This window comes from Haliotis cracherodii, unplaced genomic scaffold, assembly GCF_022045235.1.
Source record: "Haliotis cracherodii isolate W230 unplaced genomic scaffold, xgHalCrac1.p SCAF_18, whole genome shotgun sequence".
Classification (NCBI taxonomy): Eukaryota; Metazoa; Mollusca; class Gastropoda; order Lepetellida; family Haliotidae; genus Haliotis; species Haliotis cracherodii.
The window spans coordinates 25,585,814-25,603,104 of NW_027266273.1; the positions used below are offsets into that span (position 1 = coordinate 25,585,814).

At 41.0% G+C, this 17,291-nt stretch overlaps 28 non-coding genes across 28 annotated transcripts; all 28 read right to left on the reverse strand.

Annotated features, from left to right (window-relative positions):
- Nucleotides 1-7: 7 nt before the first annotated feature.
- Nucleotides 8-128, reverse strand: LOC139466270 (U5 spliceosomal RNA). Its single transcript, XR_011653320.1, has one exon. It is a non-coding gene; the product is annotated as a U5 spliceosomal RNA (small nuclear RNA).
- A 509-nt stretch (nt 129-637) lies between these two features.
- On the reverse strand, nt 638-758 carry LOC139466271 (U5 spliceosomal RNA). Its single transcript, XR_011653321.1, has one exon. It is a non-coding gene; the product is annotated as a U5 spliceosomal RNA (small nuclear RNA).
- A 509-nt stretch (nt 759-1,267) lies between these two features.
- Nucleotides 1,268-1,388, reverse strand: LOC139466272 (U5 spliceosomal RNA). The gene has a single exon (XR_011653322.1). It is a non-coding gene; the product is annotated as a U5 spliceosomal RNA (small nuclear RNA).
- Nucleotides 1,389-1,898: 510 nt separating this feature from the next.
- LOC139466273 (U5 spliceosomal RNA) lies at nt 1,899-2,019 on the reverse strand. Its single transcript, XR_011653323.1, has one exon. It is a non-coding gene; the product is annotated as a U5 spliceosomal RNA (small nuclear RNA).
- A 509-nt stretch (nt 2,020-2,528) lies between these two features.
- On the reverse strand, nt 2,529-2,649 carry LOC139466432 (U5 spliceosomal RNA). Its single transcript, XR_011653474.1, has one exon. It is a non-coding gene; the product is annotated as a U5 spliceosomal RNA (small nuclear RNA).
- Nucleotides 2,650-3,158: 509 nt separating this feature from the next.
- LOC139466536 (U5 spliceosomal RNA) lies at nt 3,159-3,279 on the reverse strand. The gene has a single exon (XR_011653575.1). It is a non-coding gene; the product is annotated as a U5 spliceosomal RNA (small nuclear RNA).
- Nucleotides 3,280-3,788: 509 nt separating this feature from the next.
- Nucleotides 3,789-3,909, reverse strand: LOC139466275 (U5 spliceosomal RNA). Its single transcript, XR_011653325.1, has one exon. It is a non-coding gene; the product is annotated as a U5 spliceosomal RNA (small nuclear RNA).
- Nucleotides 3,910-4,418: 509 nt separating this feature from the next.
- LOC139466276 (U5 spliceosomal RNA) lies at nt 4,419-4,539 on the reverse strand. Its single transcript, XR_011653326.1, has one exon. It is a non-coding gene; the product is annotated as a U5 spliceosomal RNA (small nuclear RNA).
- Nucleotides 4,540-5,049: 510 nt separating this feature from the next.
- Nucleotides 5,050-5,170, reverse strand: LOC139466277 (U5 spliceosomal RNA). The gene has a single exon (XR_011653327.1). It is a non-coding gene; the product is annotated as a U5 spliceosomal RNA (small nuclear RNA).
- A 509-nt stretch (nt 5,171-5,679) lies between these two features.
- Nucleotides 5,680-5,800, reverse strand: LOC139466278 (U5 spliceosomal RNA). The gene has a single exon (XR_011653328.1). It is a non-coding gene; the product is annotated as a U5 spliceosomal RNA (small nuclear RNA).
- Nucleotides 5,801-6,309: 509 nt separating this feature from the next.
- LOC139466279 (U5 spliceosomal RNA) lies at nt 6,310-6,430 on the reverse strand. The gene has a single exon (XR_011653329.1). It is a non-coding gene; the product is annotated as a U5 spliceosomal RNA (small nuclear RNA).
- Nucleotides 6,431-6,939: 509 nt separating this feature from the next.
- On the reverse strand, nt 6,940-7,060 carry LOC139466514 (U5 spliceosomal RNA). The gene has a single exon (XR_011653553.1). It is a non-coding gene; the product is annotated as a U5 spliceosomal RNA (small nuclear RNA).
- A 509-nt stretch (nt 7,061-7,569) lies between these two features.
- Nucleotides 7,570-7,690, reverse strand: LOC139466515 (U5 spliceosomal RNA). The gene has a single exon (XR_011653554.1). It is a non-coding gene; the product is annotated as a U5 spliceosomal RNA (small nuclear RNA).
- Nucleotides 7,691-8,199: 509 nt separating this feature from the next.
- Nucleotides 8,200-8,320, reverse strand: LOC139466280 (U5 spliceosomal RNA). Its single transcript, XR_011653330.1, has one exon. It is a non-coding gene; the product is annotated as a U5 spliceosomal RNA (small nuclear RNA).
- Nucleotides 8,321-8,830: 510 nt separating this feature from the next.
- Nucleotides 8,831-8,951, reverse strand: LOC139466281 (U5 spliceosomal RNA). The gene has a single exon (XR_011653331.1). It is a non-coding gene; the product is annotated as a U5 spliceosomal RNA (small nuclear RNA).
- A 510-nt stretch (nt 8,952-9,461) lies between these two features.
- On the reverse strand, nt 9,462-9,582 carry LOC139466282 (U5 spliceosomal RNA). Its single transcript, XR_011653332.1, has one exon. It is a non-coding gene; the product is annotated as a U5 spliceosomal RNA (small nuclear RNA).
- A 509-nt stretch (nt 9,583-10,091) lies between these two features.
- LOC139466283 (U5 spliceosomal RNA) lies at nt 10,092-10,212 on the reverse strand. Its single transcript, XR_011653333.1, has one exon. It is a non-coding gene; the product is annotated as a U5 spliceosomal RNA (small nuclear RNA).
- A 509-nt stretch (nt 10,213-10,721) lies between these two features.
- Nucleotides 10,722-10,842, reverse strand: LOC139466284 (U5 spliceosomal RNA). Its single transcript, XR_011653334.1, has one exon. It is a non-coding gene; the product is annotated as a U5 spliceosomal RNA (small nuclear RNA).
- A 509-nt stretch (nt 10,843-11,351) lies between these two features.
- Nucleotides 11,352-11,472, reverse strand: LOC139466286 (U5 spliceosomal RNA). The gene has a single exon (XR_011653336.1). It is a non-coding gene; the product is annotated as a U5 spliceosomal RNA (small nuclear RNA).
- Nucleotides 11,473-11,982: 510 nt separating this feature from the next.
- On the reverse strand, nt 11,983-12,103 carry LOC139466287 (U5 spliceosomal RNA). The gene has a single exon (XR_011653337.1). It is a non-coding gene; the product is annotated as a U5 spliceosomal RNA (small nuclear RNA).
- Nucleotides 12,104-12,612: 509 nt separating this feature from the next.
- On the reverse strand, nt 12,613-12,733 carry LOC139466289 (U5 spliceosomal RNA). Its single transcript, XR_011653338.1, has one exon. It is a non-coding gene; the product is annotated as a U5 spliceosomal RNA (small nuclear RNA).
- A 509-nt stretch (nt 12,734-13,242) lies between these two features.
- Nucleotides 13,243-13,363, reverse strand: LOC139466290 (U5 spliceosomal RNA). The gene has a single exon (XR_011653339.1). It is a non-coding gene; the product is annotated as a U5 spliceosomal RNA (small nuclear RNA).
- Nucleotides 13,364-13,872: 509 nt separating this feature from the next.
- LOC139466291 (U5 spliceosomal RNA) lies at nt 13,873-13,993 on the reverse strand. The gene has a single exon (XR_011653340.1). It is a non-coding gene; the product is annotated as a U5 spliceosomal RNA (small nuclear RNA).
- A 510-nt stretch (nt 13,994-14,503) lies between these two features.
- On the reverse strand, nt 14,504-14,624 carry LOC139466292 (U5 spliceosomal RNA). The gene has a single exon (XR_011653341.1). It is a non-coding gene; the product is annotated as a U5 spliceosomal RNA (small nuclear RNA).
- A 509-nt stretch (nt 14,625-15,133) lies between these two features.
- On the reverse strand, nt 15,134-15,254 carry LOC139466453 (U5 spliceosomal RNA). The gene has a single exon (XR_011653494.1). It is a non-coding gene; the product is annotated as a U5 spliceosomal RNA (small nuclear RNA).
- Nucleotides 15,255-15,764: 510 nt separating this feature from the next.
- Nucleotides 15,765-15,884, reverse strand: LOC139466541 (U5 spliceosomal RNA). The gene has a single exon (XR_011653579.1). It is a non-coding gene; the product is annotated as a U5 spliceosomal RNA (small nuclear RNA).
- Nucleotides 15,885-16,393: 509 nt separating this feature from the next.
- On the reverse strand, nt 16,394-16,514 carry LOC139466293 (U5 spliceosomal RNA). The gene has a single exon (XR_011653342.1). It is a non-coding gene; the product is annotated as a U5 spliceosomal RNA (small nuclear RNA).
- Nucleotides 16,515-17,023: 509 nt separating this feature from the next.
- LOC139466294 (U5 spliceosomal RNA) lies at nt 17,024-17,144 on the reverse strand. The gene has a single exon (XR_011653343.1). It is a non-coding gene; the product is annotated as a U5 spliceosomal RNA (small nuclear RNA).
- Nucleotides 17,145-17,291: the final 147 nt, after the last annotated feature.

Consider the following 17,291-nt stretch of genomic DNA (forward strand, 5'->3'; position numbering starts at 1 on the left):
GAATGTTGACCCTGGCAATGCAGGGCGTAATAAATTAGTCTATAGACTCATTGTGATGTTCCTCTCCACGGAAATCTTTAGTAAAAGGCGAAAGATTTATCCGAATGGATGAAGAGAAACCAGAGTTAATGTTACAGATACCTGTCTGCACCCCAGTCACCTTATCATTTCAGCACGTGCAGGTGCGAAGACATGACTCGTGTCATTTAAATCATCTGTTCAATATAAGCTTGTTATGTGACATAAACAGTGATAAAACTATTGTAAAAATGATTTGGTAAACATCTTCAACTCGGAGATCGCTTGATGCAAGCATGGCGTGTCAAAATAATGTCGGCTTTGATCAATCCAGTGTGTGTGGAAGCCATTTTGAACGTGGACTAATCGTGTTACTTAGCCTATCATTGTGAGCGACGCTCACGTCAATGCACCCCTGAAGATACAAATCCAACAAGCGATTGTCGTGCCCACCCATAATAAAGAAAAGGTCAATGAGGGGATGGTGGCTTCAGCTTGTAAACAACGCTGTACATTTGCAATATCCCCACATTAAAAGAGGAGAGAAGACAGAAGCAAGAAGTGGTTACCTCCCTTTGATGCAAGTGCTTGGAGTTCTATTTTTATTATTTGGAATGTTGACCCTGGCAATGCAGGGCGTAATAAATTAGTCTATAGACTCATTGTGATGTTCCTCTCCACGGAAATCTTTAGTAAAAGGCGAAAGATTTATCCGAATGGATGAAGAGAAACCAGAGTTAATGTTACAGATACCTGTCTGCACCCCAGTCACCTTATCATTTCAGCACGTGCAGGTGCGAAGACATGACTCGTGTCATTTAAATCATCTGTTCAATATAAGCTTTTTATGTGACATAAACAGTGATAAAACTATTGTAAAAATGATTTGGTAAACATCTTCAACTCGGAGATCGCTTGATGCAAGCATGGCATGTCAAAATAATGTCGGCTTTGATCAATCCAGTGTGTGTGGCAGCCATTTTGAACGTGGACTAATCGTGTTACTTAGCCTATCATTGTGAGCGACGCTCACGTCAATGCACCCCTGAAGATACAAATCCAACAAGCGATTGTCGTGCCCACCCATAATAAAGAAAAGGTCAATGAGGGGATGGTGGCTTCAGCTTGTAAACAACGCTGTACATTTGCAATATCCCCACATTAAAAGAGGAGAGAAGACAGAAGCAAGAAGTGGTTACCTCCCTTTGATGCAAGTGCTTGGAGTTCTATTTTTATTATTTGGAATGTTGACCCTGGCAATGCAGGGCGTAATAAATTAGTCTATAGACTCATTGTGATGTTCCTCTCCACGGAAATCTTTAGTAAAAGGCGAAAGATTTATCCGAATGGATGAAGAGAAACCAGAGTTAATGTTACAGATACCTGTCTGCACCCCAGTCACCTTATCATTTCAGCACGTGCAGGTGCGAAGACATGACTCGTGTCATTTAAATCATCTGTTCAATATAAGCTTTTTATGTGACATAAACAGTGATAAAACTATTGTAAAAATGATTTGGTAAACATCTTCAACTCGGAGATCGCTTGATGCAAGCATGGCGTGTCAAAATAATGTCGGCTTTGATCAATCCAGTGTGTGTGGAAGCCATTTTGAACGTGGACTAAACATGTTACTTAGCCTATCATTGTGAGCGACGCTCACGTCAATGCACCCCTCAAGATACAAATCCAACAAGCGATTCTCGTGCCCACCCATGATAAAGGAAAGGTCAATGAGGGGATGGTGGCTTCAGCTTGTAAACAACGGTGTACATTTGCAATATCCCCCACATTAAATGAGGAGAGAAGACAGAAGCAAGAAGTGGTTACCTCCCTTTGATGCAAGTGCTTAGAGTTCTATTTTTATTATTTGGAATGTTGACCCTGGCAATGCAGGGCGTAATAAATTAGTCTATAGACTCATTGTGATGTTCCTCTCCACGGAAATCTTTAGTAAAAGGCGAAAGATTTATCCGAATGGATGAAGAGAAACCAGAGTTAATGTTACAGATACCTGTCTGCACCCCAGTCACCTTATCATTTCAGCACGTGCAGGTGCGAAGACATGACTCGTGTCATTTAAATCATCTGTTCAATATAAGCTTTTTATGTGACATAAACAGTGATAAAACAATTGTAAAAATGATTTGGTAAACATCTTCAACTCGGAGATCGCTTGATGCAAGCATGGCGTGTCAAAATAATGTCGGCTTTGATCAATCCAGTGAGTGTGGCAGCCATTTTGAACGTGGACTAATCGTGTTACTTAGCCTATCATTGTGAGCGACGCTCACGTCAATGCACCCCTCAAGATACAAATCCAACAAGCGATTCTCGTGCGCACCCATAATAAAGGAAAGGTCAATGAGAGGATGGTGGCTTCAGCTTGTAAACAACGCTGTACATTTGCAATATCCCCACATTAAAAGAGGAGAGAAGACAGAAGCAAGAAGTGGTTACCTCCCTTTGATGCAAGTGCTTGGAGTTCTATTTTTATTATTTGGAATGTTGACCCTGGCAATGCAGGGCGTAATAAATTAGTCTATAGACTCATTGTGATGTTCCTCTCCACGGAAATCTTTAGTAAAAGGCGAAAGATTTATCCGAATGGTTGAAGAGAAACCAGAGTTAATGTTACAGATACCTGTCTGCACCCCAGTCACCTTATCATTTCAGCACGTGCAGGTGCGAAGACATGACTCGTGTCATTTAAATCATCTGTTCAATATAAGCTTTTTATGTGACATAAACAGTGATAAAACAATTGTAAAAATGATTTGGTAAACATCTTCAACTCGGAGATCGCTTGATGCAAGCATGGCGTGTCAAAATAATGTCGGCTTTGATCAATCCAGTGTGTGTGGCAGCCATTTTGAACGTGGACTAATCATGTTACTTAGCCTATCATTGTGAGCGACGCTCACGTCAATGCACCCCTGAAGATACAAATCCAACAAGCGATTCTCGTGCCCACCCATAATAAAGGAAAGGTCAATGAGGGGATGGTGGCTTCAGCTTGTAAACAACGCTGTACATTTGCAATATCCCCACATTAAAAGAGGAGAGAAGACAGAAGCAAGAAGTGGTTACCTCCCTTTGATGCAAGTGCTTGGAGTTCTATTTTTATTATTTTGAATGTTGACCCTGGCAATGCAGGGCGTAATAAATTAGTCTATAGACTCATTGTGATATTCTTCTCCACGGAAATCTTTAGTAAAAGGCGAAAGATTTATCCGAATGGATGAAGAGAAACCAGAGTTAATGTTACAGATACCTGTCTGCACCCCAGTCACCTTATCATTTCAGCACGTGCAGGTGCGAAGACATGACTCGTGTCATTTAAATCATCTGTTCAATATAAGCTTTTTATGTGACATAAACAGTGATAAAACTATAGTAAAAATGATTTGGTAAACATCTTCAACTCGGAGATCGCTTGATGCAAGCATGGCGTGTCAAAATAATGTCGGCTTTGATCAATCCAGTGTGTGTGGCAGCCATTTTGAACGTGGACTAATCGTGTTACTTAGCCTATCATTGTGAGCGACGCTCACGTCAATGCACCCCTCAAGATACAAATCCAACAAGCGATTGTCGTGCCCACCCATAATAAAGGAAACGTCAATGAGGGGATGGTGGCTTCAGCTTGTAAACAACGCTGTACATTTGCAATATCCCAACATTAAAAGAGGAGAGAAGACAGAAGCAAGAAGTGGTTACCTCCCTTTGATGCAAGTGCTTGGAGTTCTATTTTTATTATTTGGAATGTTGACCCTGGCAATGCAGGGCGTAATAAATTAGTCTATAGACTCATTGTGATGTTCCTCTCCACGGAAATCTTTAGTAAAAGGCGAAAGATTTATCCGAATGGATGAAGAGAAACCAGAGTTAATGTTACAGATACCTGTCTGCACCCCAGTCACCTTATCATTTCAGCACGTGCAGGTGCGAAGACATGACTCGTGTCATTTAAATCATCTGTTCAATATAAGCTTTTTATGTGACATAAACAGTGATAAAACAATTGTAAAAATGATTTGGTAAACATCTTCAACTCGGAGATCGCTTGATGCAAGCATGGCGTGTCAAAATAATGTCGGCTTTGATCAATCCAGTGTGTGTGGCAGCCATTTTGAACGTGGACTAATCGTGTTACTTAGACAATCATTGTGAGCGACGCTCACGTCAATGCACCCCTCCAGATACAAATCCAACAAGCGATTCTCGTGCGCACCCATAATAAAGGAAAGGTCAATGAGAGGATGGTGGCTTCAGCTTGTAAACAACGGTGTACATTTGCAATATCCCCACATTAAAAGAGGAGAGAAGACAGAAGCAAGATGTGGTTACCTCCCTTTGATGCAAGTGCTTGGAGTTCTATTTTTATTATTTGGAATGTTGACCCTGGCAATGCAGGGCGTAATAAATTAGTCTATAGACTCATTGTGATGTTCCTCTCCACGGAAATCTTTAGTAAAAGGCGAAAGATTTATCCGAATGGATGAAGAGAAACCAGAGTTAATGTTACAGATACCTGTCTGCACCCCAGTCACCTTATCATTTCAGCACGTGCAGGTGCGAAGACATGACTCGTGTCATTTAAATCATCTGTTCAATATAAGCTTTTTATGTGACATAAACAGTGATAAAACTATTGTAAAAATGATTTGGTAAACATCTTCAACTCGGAGATCGCTTGATGCAAGCATGGCGTGTCAAAATAATGTCGGCTTTGATCAATCCAGTGTGTGTGGAAGCCATTTTGAACGTGGACTAAACATGTTACTTAGCCTATCATTGTGAGCGACGCTCACGTCAATGCACCCCTCAAGATACAAATCCAACAAGCGATTCTCGTGCCCACCCATGATAAAGGAAAGGTCAATGAGGGGATGGTGGCTTCAGCTTGTAAACAACGCTGTACATTTGCAATATCCCCCACATTAAATGAGGAGAGAAGACAGAAGCAAGAAGTGGTTACCTCCCTTTGATGCAAGTGCTTAGAGTTCTATTTTTATTATTTGGAATGTTGACCCTGGCAATGCAGGGCGTAATAAATTAGTCTATAGACTCATTGTGATGTTCCTCTCCACGGAAATCTTTAGTAAAAGGCGAAAGATTTATCCGAATGGATGAAGAGAAACCAGAGTTAATGTTACAGATACCTGTCTGCACCCCAGTCACCTTATCATTTCAGCACGTGCAGGTGCGAAGACATGACTCGTGTCATTTAAATCATCTGTTCAATATAAGCTTTTTATGTGACATAAACAGTGATAAAACAATTGTAAAAATGATTTGGTAAACATCTTCAACTCGGAGATCGCTTGATGCAAGCATGGCGTGTCAAAATAATGTCGGCTTTGATCAATCCAGTGTGTGTGGCAGCCATTTTGAACGTGGACTAATCGTGTTACTTAGCCCATCATTGTGAGCGACGCTCACGTCAATGCACCCCTCAAGATACAAATCCAACAAGCGATTGTCGTGCCCACCCATAATAAAGGAAACGTCAATGAGGGGATGGTGGCTTCAGCTTGTAAACAACGCTGTACATTTGCAATATCCCCACATTAAAAGAGGAGAGAAGACAGAAGCAAGATGTGGTTACCTCCCTTTGATGCAAGTGCTTGGAGTTCTATTTTTATTATTTGGAATGTTGACCCTGGCAATGCAGGGCGTAATAAATTAGTCTATAGACTCATTGTGATGTTCCTCTCCACGGAAATCTTTAGTAAAAGGCGAAAGATTTATCCGAATGGATGAAGAGAAACCAGAGTTAATGTTACAGATACCTGTCTGCACCCCAGTCACCTTATCATTTCAGCACGTGCAGGTGCGAAGACATGACTCGTGTCATTTAAATCATCTGTTCAATATAAGCTTTTTATGTGACATAAACAGTGATAAAACAATTGTAAAAATGATTTGGTAAACATCTTCAACTCGGAGATCGCTTGATGCAAGCATGGCGTGTCAAAATAATGTCGGCTTTGATCAATCCAGTGTGTGTGGCAGCCATTTTGAACGTGGACTAATCGTGTTACTTAGCCTATCATTGTGAGCGACGCTCACGTCAATGCACCCCTCAAGATACAAATCCAACAAGCGATTGTCGTGCCCACCCATAATAAAGAAAAGGTCAATGAGGGGATGGTGGCTTCAGCTTGTAAACAACGCTGTACATTTGCAATATCCCCACATTAAAAGAGGAGAGAAGACAGAAGCAAGAAGTGGTTACCTCCCTTTGATGCAAGTGCTTGGAGTTCTATTTTTATTATTTGGAATGTTGACCCTGGCAATGCAGGGCGTAATAAATTAGTCTATAGACTCATTGTGATGTTCCTCTCCACGGAAATCTTTAGTAAAAGGCGAAAGATTTATCCGAATGGATGAAGAGAAACCAGAGTTAATGTTACAGATACCTGTCTGCACCCCAGTCACCTTATCATTTCAGCACGTGCAGGTGCGAAGACATGACTCGTGTCATTTAAATCATCTGTTCAATATAAGCTTTTTATGTGACATAAACAGTGATAAAACTATTGTAAAAATGATTTGGTAAACATCTTCAACTCGGAGATCGCTTGATGCAAGCATGGCGTGTCAAAATAATGTCGGCTTTGATCAATCCAGTGTGTGTGGAAGCCATTTTGAACGTGGACTAATCGTGTTACTTAGCCTATCATTGTGAGCGACGCTCACGTCAATGCACCCCTGAAGATACAAATCCAACAAGCGATTCTCGTGCCCACCCATAATAAAGGAAAGGTCAATGAGGGGATGGTGGCTTCAGCTTGTAAACAACGCTGTACATTTGCAATATCCCCACATTAAAAGAGGAGAGAAGACAGAAGCAAGAAGTGGTTACCTCCCTTTGATGCAAGTGCTTGGAGTTCTATTTTTATTATTTGGAATGTTGACCCTGGCAATGCAGGGCGTAATAAATTAGTCTATAGACTCATTGTGATGTTCTTCTCCACGGAAATCTTTAGTAAAAGGCGAAAGATTTATCCGAATGGATGAAGAGAAACCAGAGTTAATGTTACAGATACCTGTCTGCACCCCAGTCACCTTATCATTTCAGCACGTGCAGGTGCGAAGACATGACTCGTGTCATTTAAATCATCTGTTCAATATAAGCTTTTTATGTGACATAAACAGTGATAAAACTATAGTAAAAATGATTTGGTAAACATCTTCAACTCGGAGATCGCTTGATGCAAGCATGGCGTGTCAAAATAATGTCGGCTTTGATCAATCCAGTGTGTGTGGCAGCCATTTTGAACGTGGACTAATCGTGTTACTTAGCCTATCATTGTGAGCGACGCTCACGTCAATGCACCCCTCAAGATACAAATCCAACAAGCGATTGTCGTGCCCACCCATAATAAAGGAAACGTCAATGAGGGGATGGTGGCTTCAGCTTGTAAACAACGCTGTACATTTGCAATATCCCAACATTAAAAGAGGAGAGAAGACAGAAGCAAGAAGTGGTTACCTCCCTTTGATGCAAGTGCTTGGAGTTCTATTTTTATTATTTGGAATGTTGACCCTGGCAATGCAGGGCGTAATAAATTAGTCTATAGACTCATTGTGATGTTCTTCTCCACGGAAATCTTTAGTAAAAGGCGAAAGATTTATCCGAATGGATGAAGAGAAACCAGAGTTAATGTTACAGATACCTGTCTGCACCCCAGTCACCTTATCATTTCAGCACGTGCAGGTGCGAAGACATGACTCGTGTCATTTAAATCATCTGTTCAATATAAGCTTTTTATGTGACATAAACAGTGATAAAACTATAGTAAAAATGATTTGGTAAACATCTTCAACTCGGAGATCGCTTGATGCAAGCATGGCGTGTCAAAATAATGTCGGCTTTGATCAATCCAGTGTGTGTGGCAGCCATTTTGAACGTGGACTAATCGTGTTACTTAGACAATCATTGTGAGCGACGCTCACGTCAATGCACCCCTCCAGATACAAATCCAACAAGCGATTCTCGTGCGCACCCATAATAAAGGAAAGGTCAATGAGAGGATGGTGGCTTCAGCTTGTAAACAACGGTGTACATTTGCAATATCCCCACATTAAAAGAGGAGAGAAGACAGAAGCAAGATGTGGTTACCTCCCTTTGATGCAAGTGCTTGGAGTTCTATTTTTATTATTTGGAATGTTGACCCTGGCAATGCAGGGCGTAATAAATTAGTCTATAGACTCATTGTGATGTTCCTCTCCACGGAAATCTTTAGTAAAAGGCGAAAGATTTATCCGAATGGATGAAGAGAAACCAGAGTTAATGTTACAGATACCTGTCTGCACCCCAGTCACCTTATCATTTCAGCACGTGCAGGTGCGAAGACATGACTCGTGTCATTTAAATCATCTGTTCAATATAAGCTTTTTATGTGACATAAACAGTGATAAAACTATTGTAAAAATGATTTGGTAAACATCTTCAACTCGGAGATCGCTTGATGCAAGCATGGCGTGTCAAAATAATGTCGGCTTTGATCAATCCAGTGTGTGTGGAAGCCATTTTGAACGTGGACTAAACATGTTACTTAGCCTATCATTGTGAGCGACGCTCACGTCAATGCACCCCTCAAGATACAAATCCAACAAGCGATTCTCGTGCCCACCCATGATAAAGGAAAGGTCAATGAGGGGATGGTGGCTTCAGCTTGTAAACAACGCTGTACATTTGCAATATCCCCCACATTAAATGAGGAGAGAAGACAGAAGCAAGATGTGGTTACCTCCCTTTGATGCAAGTGCTTGGAGTTCTATTTTTATTATTTGGAATGTTGACCCTGGCAATGCAGGGCGTAATAAATTAGTCTATAGACTCATTGTGATGTTCCTCTCCACGGAAATCTTTAGTAAAAGGCGAAAGATTTATCCGAATGGATGAAGAGAAACCAGAGTTAATGTTACAGATACCTGTCTGCACCCCAGTCACCTTATCATTTCAGCACGTGCAGGTGCGAAGACATGACTCGTGTCATTTAAATCATCTGTTCAATATAAGCTTCTTATGTGACATAAACAGTGATAAAACAATTGTTAAAATGATTTGGTAAACATCTTCAACTTGGAGATCGCTTGATGCAAGCATGGCGTGTCAAAATAATGTCGGCTTTGATCAATCCAGTGTGTGTGGCAGCCATTTTGAACGTGGACTAATCGTGTTACTTAGCCCATCATTGTGAGCGACGCTCACGTCAATGCACCCCTGAAGATACAAATCCAACAAGCGATTCACGTGCGCACCCATAATAAAGGAAAGGTCAATGAGGGGATGGTGGCTTCAGCTTGTAAACAACGCTGTACATTTGCAATATCCCCCACATTAAATGAGGAGAGAAGACAGAAGCAAGAAGTGGTTACCTCCCTTTGATGCAAGTGCTTGGAGTTCTATTTTTATTATTTGGAATGTTGACCCTGGCAATGCAGGGCGTAATAAATTAGTCTATAGACTCATTGTGATGTTCCTCTCCACGGAAATCTTTAGTAAAAGGCGAAAGATTTATCCGAATGGATGAAGAGAAACCAGAGTTAATGTTACAGATACCTGTCTGCACCCCAGTCACCTTATCATTTCAGCACGTGCAGGTGCGAAGACATGACTCGTGTCATTTAAATCATCTGTTCAATATAAGCTTTTTATGTGACATAAACAGTGATAAAACTATTGTAAAAATGATTTGGTAAACATCTTCAACTCGGAGATCGCTTGATGCAAGCATGGCGTGTCAAAATAATGTCGGCTTTGATCAATCCAGTGTGTGTGGCAGCCATTTTGAACGTGGACTAATCGTGTTACTTAGCCTATCATTGTGAGCGACGCTCACGTCAATGCACCCCTCAAGATACAAATCCAACAAGCGATTGTCGTGCCCACCCATAATAAAGAAAAGGTCAATGAGGGGATGGTGGCTTCAGCTTGTAAACAACGCTGTACATTTGCAATATCCCCACATTAAAAGAGGAGAGAAGACAGAAGCAAGAAGTGGTTACCTCCCTTTGATGCAAGTGCTTGGAGTTCTATTTTTATTATTTGGAATGTTGACCCTGGCAATGCAGGGCGTAATAAATTAGTCTATAGACTCATTGTGATGTTCCTCTCCACGGAAATCTTTAGTAAAAGGCGAAAGATTTATCCGAATGGATGAAGAGAAACCAGAGTTAATGTTACAGATACCTGTCTGCACCCCAGTCACCTTATCATTTCAGCACGTGCAGGTGCGAAGACATGACTCGTGTCATTTAAATCATCTGTTCAATATAAGCTTTTTATGTGACATAAACAGTGATAAAACTATTGTAAAAATGATTTGGTAAACATCTTCAACTCGGAGATCGCTTGATGCAAGCATGGCGTGTCAAAATAATGTCGGCTTTGATCAATCCAGTGTGTGTGGAAGCCATTTTGAACGTGGACTAATCGTGTTACTTAGCCTATCATTGTGAGCGACGCTCACGTCAATGCACCCCTCAAGATACAAATCCAACAAGCGATTGTCGTGCGCACCCATAATAAAGAAAAGGTCAATGAGGGGATGGTGGCTTCAGCTTGTAAACAACGCTGTACATTTGCAATATCCCCACATTAAAAGAGGAGAGAAGACAGAAGCAAGAAGTGGTTACCTCCCTTTGATGCAAGTGCTTGGAGTTCTATTTTTATTATTTGGAATGTTGACCCTGGCAATGCAGGGCGTAATAAATTAGTCTATAGACTCATTGTGATGTTCCTCTCCACGGAAATCTTTAGTAAAAGGCGAAAGATTTATCCGAATGGATGAAGAGAAACCAGAGTTAATGTTACAGATACCTGTCTGCACCCCAGTCACCTTATCATTTCAGCACGTGCAGGTGCGAAGACATGACTCGTGTCATTTAAATCATCTGTTCAATATAAGCTTTTTATGTGACATAAACAGTGATAAAACTATTGTAAAAATGATTTGGTAAACATCTTCAACTCGGAGATCGCTTGATGCAAGCATGGCGTGTCAAAATAATGTCGGCTTTGATCAATCCAGTGTGTGTGGAAGCCATTTTGAACGTGGACTAATCGTGTTACTTAGCCTATCATTGTGAGCAACGCTCACGTCAATGCACCCCTCAAGATACAAATCCAACAAGCGATTGTCGTGCGCACCCATAATAAAGAAAAGGTCAATGAGGGGATGGTGGCTTCAGCTTGTAAACAACGCTGTACATTTGCAATATCCCCACATTAAAAGAGGAGAGAAGACAGAAGCAAGAAGTGGTTACCTCCCTTTGATGCAAGTGCTTGGAGTTCAATTTTTATTATTTGGAATGTTGACCCTGGCAATGCAGGGCGTAATAAATTAGTCTATAGACTCATTGTGATGTTCCTCTCCACGGAAATCTTTAGTAAAAGGCGAAAGATTTATCCGAATGGATGAAGAGAAACCAGAGTTAATGTTACAGATACCTGTCTGCACCCCAGTCACCTTATCATTTCAGCACGTGCAGGTGCGAAGACATGACTCGTGTCATTTAAATCATCTGTTCAATATAAGCTTTTTATGTGACATAAACAGTGATAAAACAATTGTAAAAATGATTTGGTAAACATCTTCAACTCGGAGATCGCTTGATGCAAGCATGGCGTGTCAAAATAATGTCGGCTTTGATCAATCCAGTGTGTGTGGAAGCCATTTTGAACGTGGACTAATCATGTTACTTAGCCTATCATTGTGAGCGACGCTCACGTCAATGCACCCCTCAAGATACAAATCCAACAAGCGATTCACGTGCGCACCCATAATAAAGGAAAGGTCAATGAGGGGATGGTGGCTTCAGCTTGTAAACAACGCTGTACATTTGCAATATCCCCCACATTAAATGAGGAGAGAAGACAGAAGCAAGAAGTGGTTACCTCCCTTTGATGCAAGTGCTTGGAGTTCTATTTTTATTATTTGGAATGTTGACCCTGGCAATGCAGGGCGTAATAAATTAGTCTATAGACTCATTGTGATGTTCCTCTCCACGGAAATCTTTAGTAAAAGGCGAAAGATTTATCCGAATGGATGAAGAGAAACCAGAGTTAATGTTACAGATACCTGTCTGCACCCCAGTCACCTTATCATTTCAGCACGTGCAGGTGCGAAGACATGACTCGTGTCATTTAAATCATCTGTTCAATATAAGCTTTTTATGTGACATAAACAGTGATAAAACAATTGTAAAAATGATTTGGTAAACATCTTCAACTCGGAGATCGCTTGATGCAAGCATGGCGTGTCAAAATAATGTCGGCTTTGATCAATCCAGTGAGTGTGGCAGCCATTTTGAACGTGGACTAATCATGTTACTTAGCCTATCATTGTGAGCGACGCTCACGTCAATGCACCCCTCAAGATACAAATCCAACAAGCGATTCTCGTGCGCACCCATAATAAAGGAAACGTCAATGAGGGGATGGTGGCTTCAGCTTGTAAACAACGCTGTACATTTGCAATATCCCCACATTAAAAGAGGAGAGAAGACAGAAGCAAGAAGTGGTTACCTCCCTTTGATGCAAGTGCTTGGAGTTCTATTTTTATTATTTGGAATGTTGACCCTGGCAATGCAGGGCGTAATAAATTAGTCTATAGACTCATTGTGATGTTCCTCTCCACGGAAATCTTTAGTAAAAGGCGAAAGATTTATCCGAATGGATGAAGAGAAACCAGAGTTAATGTTACAGATACCTGTCTGCACCCCAGTCACCTTATCATTTCAGCACGTGCAGGTGCGAAGACATGACTCGTGTCATTTAAATCATCTGTTCAATATAAGCTTTTTATGTGACATAAACAGTGATAAAACTATTGTAAAAATGATTTGGTAAACATCTTCAACTCGGAGATCGCTTGATGCAAGCATGGCGTGTCAAAATAATGTCGGCTTTGATCAATCCAGTGTGTGTGGAAGCCATTTTGAACGTGGACTAAACATGTTACTTAGCCTATCATTGTGAGCGACGCTCACGTCAATGCACCCCTCAAGATACAAATCCAACAAGCGATTGTCGTGCCCACCCATAATAAAGAAAAGGTCAATGAGGGGATGGTGGCTTCAGCTTGTAAACAACGCTGTACATTTGCAATATCCCCACATTAAAAGAGGAGAGAAGACAGAAGCAAGAAGTGGTTACCTCCCTTTGATGCAAGTGCTTGGAGTTCTATTTTTATTATTTGGAATGTTGACCCTGGCAATGCAGGGCGTAATAAATTAGTCTATAGACTCATTGTGATGTTCCTCTCCACGGAAATCTTTAGTAAAAGGCGAAAGATTTATCCGAATGGATGAAGAGAAACCAGAGTTAATGTTACAGATACCTGTCTGCACCCCAGTCACCTTATCATTTCAGCACGTGCAGGTGCGAAGACATGACTCGTGTCATTTAAATCATCTGTTCAATATAAGCTTTTTATGTGACATAAACAGTGATAAAACAATTGTAAAAATGATTTGGTAAACATCTTCAACTCGGAGATCGCTTGATGCAAGCATGGCGTGTCAAAATAATGTCGGCTTTGATCAATCCAGTGTGTGTGGCAGCCATTTTGAACGTGGACTAATCGTGTTACTTAGCCTATCATTGTGAGCGACGCTCACGTCAATGCACCCCTCAAGATACAAATCCAACAAGCGATTGTCGTGCCCACCCATAATAAAGAAAAGGTCAATGAGGGGATGGTGGCTTCAGCTTGTAAACAACGCTGTACATTTGCAATATCCCCACATTAAAAGAGGAGAGAAGACAGAAGCAAGAAGTGGTTAGCTCCCTTTGATGCAAGTGCTTGGAGTTCTATTTTTATTATTTGGAATGTTGACCCTGGCAATGCAGGGCGTAATAAATTAGTCTATAGACTCATTGTGATGTTCCTCTCCACGGAAATCTTTAGTAAAAGGCGAAAGATTTATCCGAATGGATGAAGAGAAACCAGAGTTAATGTTACAGATACCTGTCTGCACCCCAGTCACCTTATCATTTCAGCACGTGCAGGTGCGAAGACATGACTCGTGTCATTTAAATCATCTGTTCAATATAAGCTTTTTATGTGACATAAACAGTGATAAAACAATTGTAAAAATGATTTGGTAAACATCTTCAACTCGGAGATCGCTTGATGCAAGCATGGCGTGTCAAAATAATGTCGGCTTTCATCAATCCAGTGTGTGTGGAAGCCATTTTGAACGTGGACTAATCATGTTACTTAGCCTATCATTGTGAGCGACGCTCACGTCAATGCACCCCTCAAGATACAAATCCAACAAGCGATTCACGTGCGCACCCATAATAAAGGAAAGGTCAATGAGGGGATGGTGGCTTCAGCTTGTAAACAACGCTGTACATTTGCAATATCCCCCACATTAAAAGAGGAGAGAAGACAGAAGCAAGAAGTGGTTACCTCCCTTTGATGCAAGTGCTTGGAGTTCTATTTTTATTATTTGGAATGTTGACCCTGGCAATGCAGGGCGTAATAAATTAGTCTATAGACTCATTGTGATGTTCCTCTCCACGGAAATCTTTAGTAAAAGGCGAAAGATTTATCCGAATGGATGAAGAGAAACCAGAGTTAATGTTACAGATTCCTGTCTGCACCCCAGTCACCTTATCATTTCAGCACGTGCAGGTGCGAAGACATGACTCGTGTCATTTAAATCATCTGTTCAATATAAGCTTTTTATGTGACATAAACAGTGATAAAACAATTGTAAAAATGATTTGGTAAACATCTTCAACTCGGAGATCGCTTGATGCAAGCATGGCGTGTCAAAATAATGTCGGCTTTGATCAATCCAGTGAGTGTGGCAGCCATTTTGAACGTGGACTAATCATGTTACTTAGCCTATCATTGTGAGCGACGCTCACGTCAATGCACCCCTCAAGATACAAATCCAACAAGCGATTCTCGTGCGCACCCATAATAAAGGAAACGTCAATGAGGGGATGGTGGCTTCAGCTTGTAAACAACGCTGTACATTTGCAATATCCCCACATTAAAAGAGGAGAGAAGACAGAAGCAAGAAGTGGTTACCTCCCTTTGATGCAAGTGCTTGGAGTTCTATTTTTATTAATTGGAATGTTGACCCTGGCAATGCAGGGTGTAATTAATTAGTCTATAGACTCATTGTGATGTTCCTCTCCACGGAAATCTTTAGTAAAAGGCGAAAGATTTATCCGAATGGATGAAGAGAAACCAGAGTTAATGTTACAGATACCTGTCTGCACCCCAGTCACCTTATCATTTCAGCACGTGCAGGTGCGAAGACATGACTCGTGTCATTTAAATCATCTGTTCAATATAAGCTTTTTATGTGACATAAACAGTGATAAAACAATTGTAAAAATGATTTGGTAAACATCTTCAACTCGGAGATCGCTTGATGCAAGCATGGCGTGTCAAAATAATGTCGGCTTTGATCAATCCAGTGTGTGTGGAAGCCATTTTGAACGTGGACTAATCATGTTACTTAGCCTATCATTGTGAGCGACGCTCACGTCAATGCACCCCTCAAGATACAAATCCAACAAGCGATTCTCGTGCGCACCCATAATAAAGGAAAGGTCAATGAGGGGATGGTGGCTTCAGCTTGTAAACAACGCTGTACATTTGCAATATCCCCACATTAAAAGAGGAGAGAAGACAGAAGCAAGAAGTGGTTACCTCCCTTTGATGCAAGTGCTTGGAGTTCTATTTTTATTATTTGGAATGTTGACCCTGGCAATGCAGGGCGTAATTAATTAGTCTATAGACTAATTGTGATGTTCCTCTCCACGGAAATCTTTAGTAAAAGGCGAAAGATTTATCCGAATGGATGAAGAGAAACCAGAGTTAATGTTACAGATACCTGTCTGCACCCCAGTCACCTTATCATTTCAGCACGTGCAGGTGCGAAGACATGACTCGTGTCATTTAAATCATCTGTTCAATATAAGCTTTTTATGTGACATAAACAGTGATAAAACAATTGTAAAAATGATTTGGTAAACATCTTCAACTCGGAGATCGCTTGATGCAAGCATGGCGTGTCAAAATAATGTCGGCTTTCATCAATCCAGTGTGTGTGGAAGCCATTTTGAACGTGGACTAATCATGTTACTTAGCCTATCATTGTGAGCGACGCTCACGTCAATGCACCCCTCAAGATACAAATCCAACAAGCGATTGTCGTGCCCACCGATAATAAAGGAAAGGTCAATGAGGGGATGGTGGCTTCAGCTTGTAAACAACGCTGTACATTTGCAATATCCCAACATTAAAAGAGGAGAGAAGACAGAAGCAAGAAGTGGTTACCTCCCTTTGATGCAAGTGCTTGGAGTTCTATTTTTATTATTTGGAATGTTGACCCTGGCAATGCAGGGCGTAATAAATTAGTCTATAGACTCATTGTGATGTTCCTCTCCACGGAAATCTTTAGTAAAAGGCGAAAGATTTATCCGAATGGATGAAGAGAAACCAGAGTTAATGTTACAGATACCTGTCTGCACCCCAGTCACCTTATCATTTCAGCACGTGCAGGTGCGAAGACATGACTCGTGTCATTTAAATCATCTGTTCAATATAAGCTTTTTATGTGACATAAACAGTGATAAAACAATTGTAAAAATGATTTGGTAAACATCTTCAACTCGGAGATCGCTTGATGCAAGCATGGCGTGTCAAAATAATGTCGGCTTTGATCAATCCAGTGTGTGTGGCAGCCATTTTGAACGTGGACTAATCGTGTTACTTAGCCTATCATTGTGAGCGACGCTCACGTCAATGCACCCCTCAAGATACAAATCCAACAAGCGATTCTCGTGCGCACCCATAATAAAGGAAAGGTCAATGAGGGGATGGTGGCTTCAGCTTGTAAACAACGCTGTACATTTGCAATATCCCCACATTAAAAGAGGAGAGAAGACAGAAGCAAGAAGTGGTTACCTCCCTTTGATGCAAGTGCTTGGAGTTCTATTTTTATTATTTGGAATGTTGACCCTGGCAATGCAGGGCGTAATAAATTAGTCTATAGACTCATTGTGATGTTCCTCTCCACGGAAATCTTTAGTAAAAGGCGAAAGATTTATCCGAATGGATGAAGAGAAACCAGAGTTAATGTTACAGATACCTGTCTGCACCCCAGTCACCTTATCATTTCAGCACGTGCAGGTGCGAAGACATGACTCGTGTCATTTAAATCATCTGTTCAATATAAGCTTTTTATGTGACATAAACAGTGATAAAACAATTGTAAAAATGATT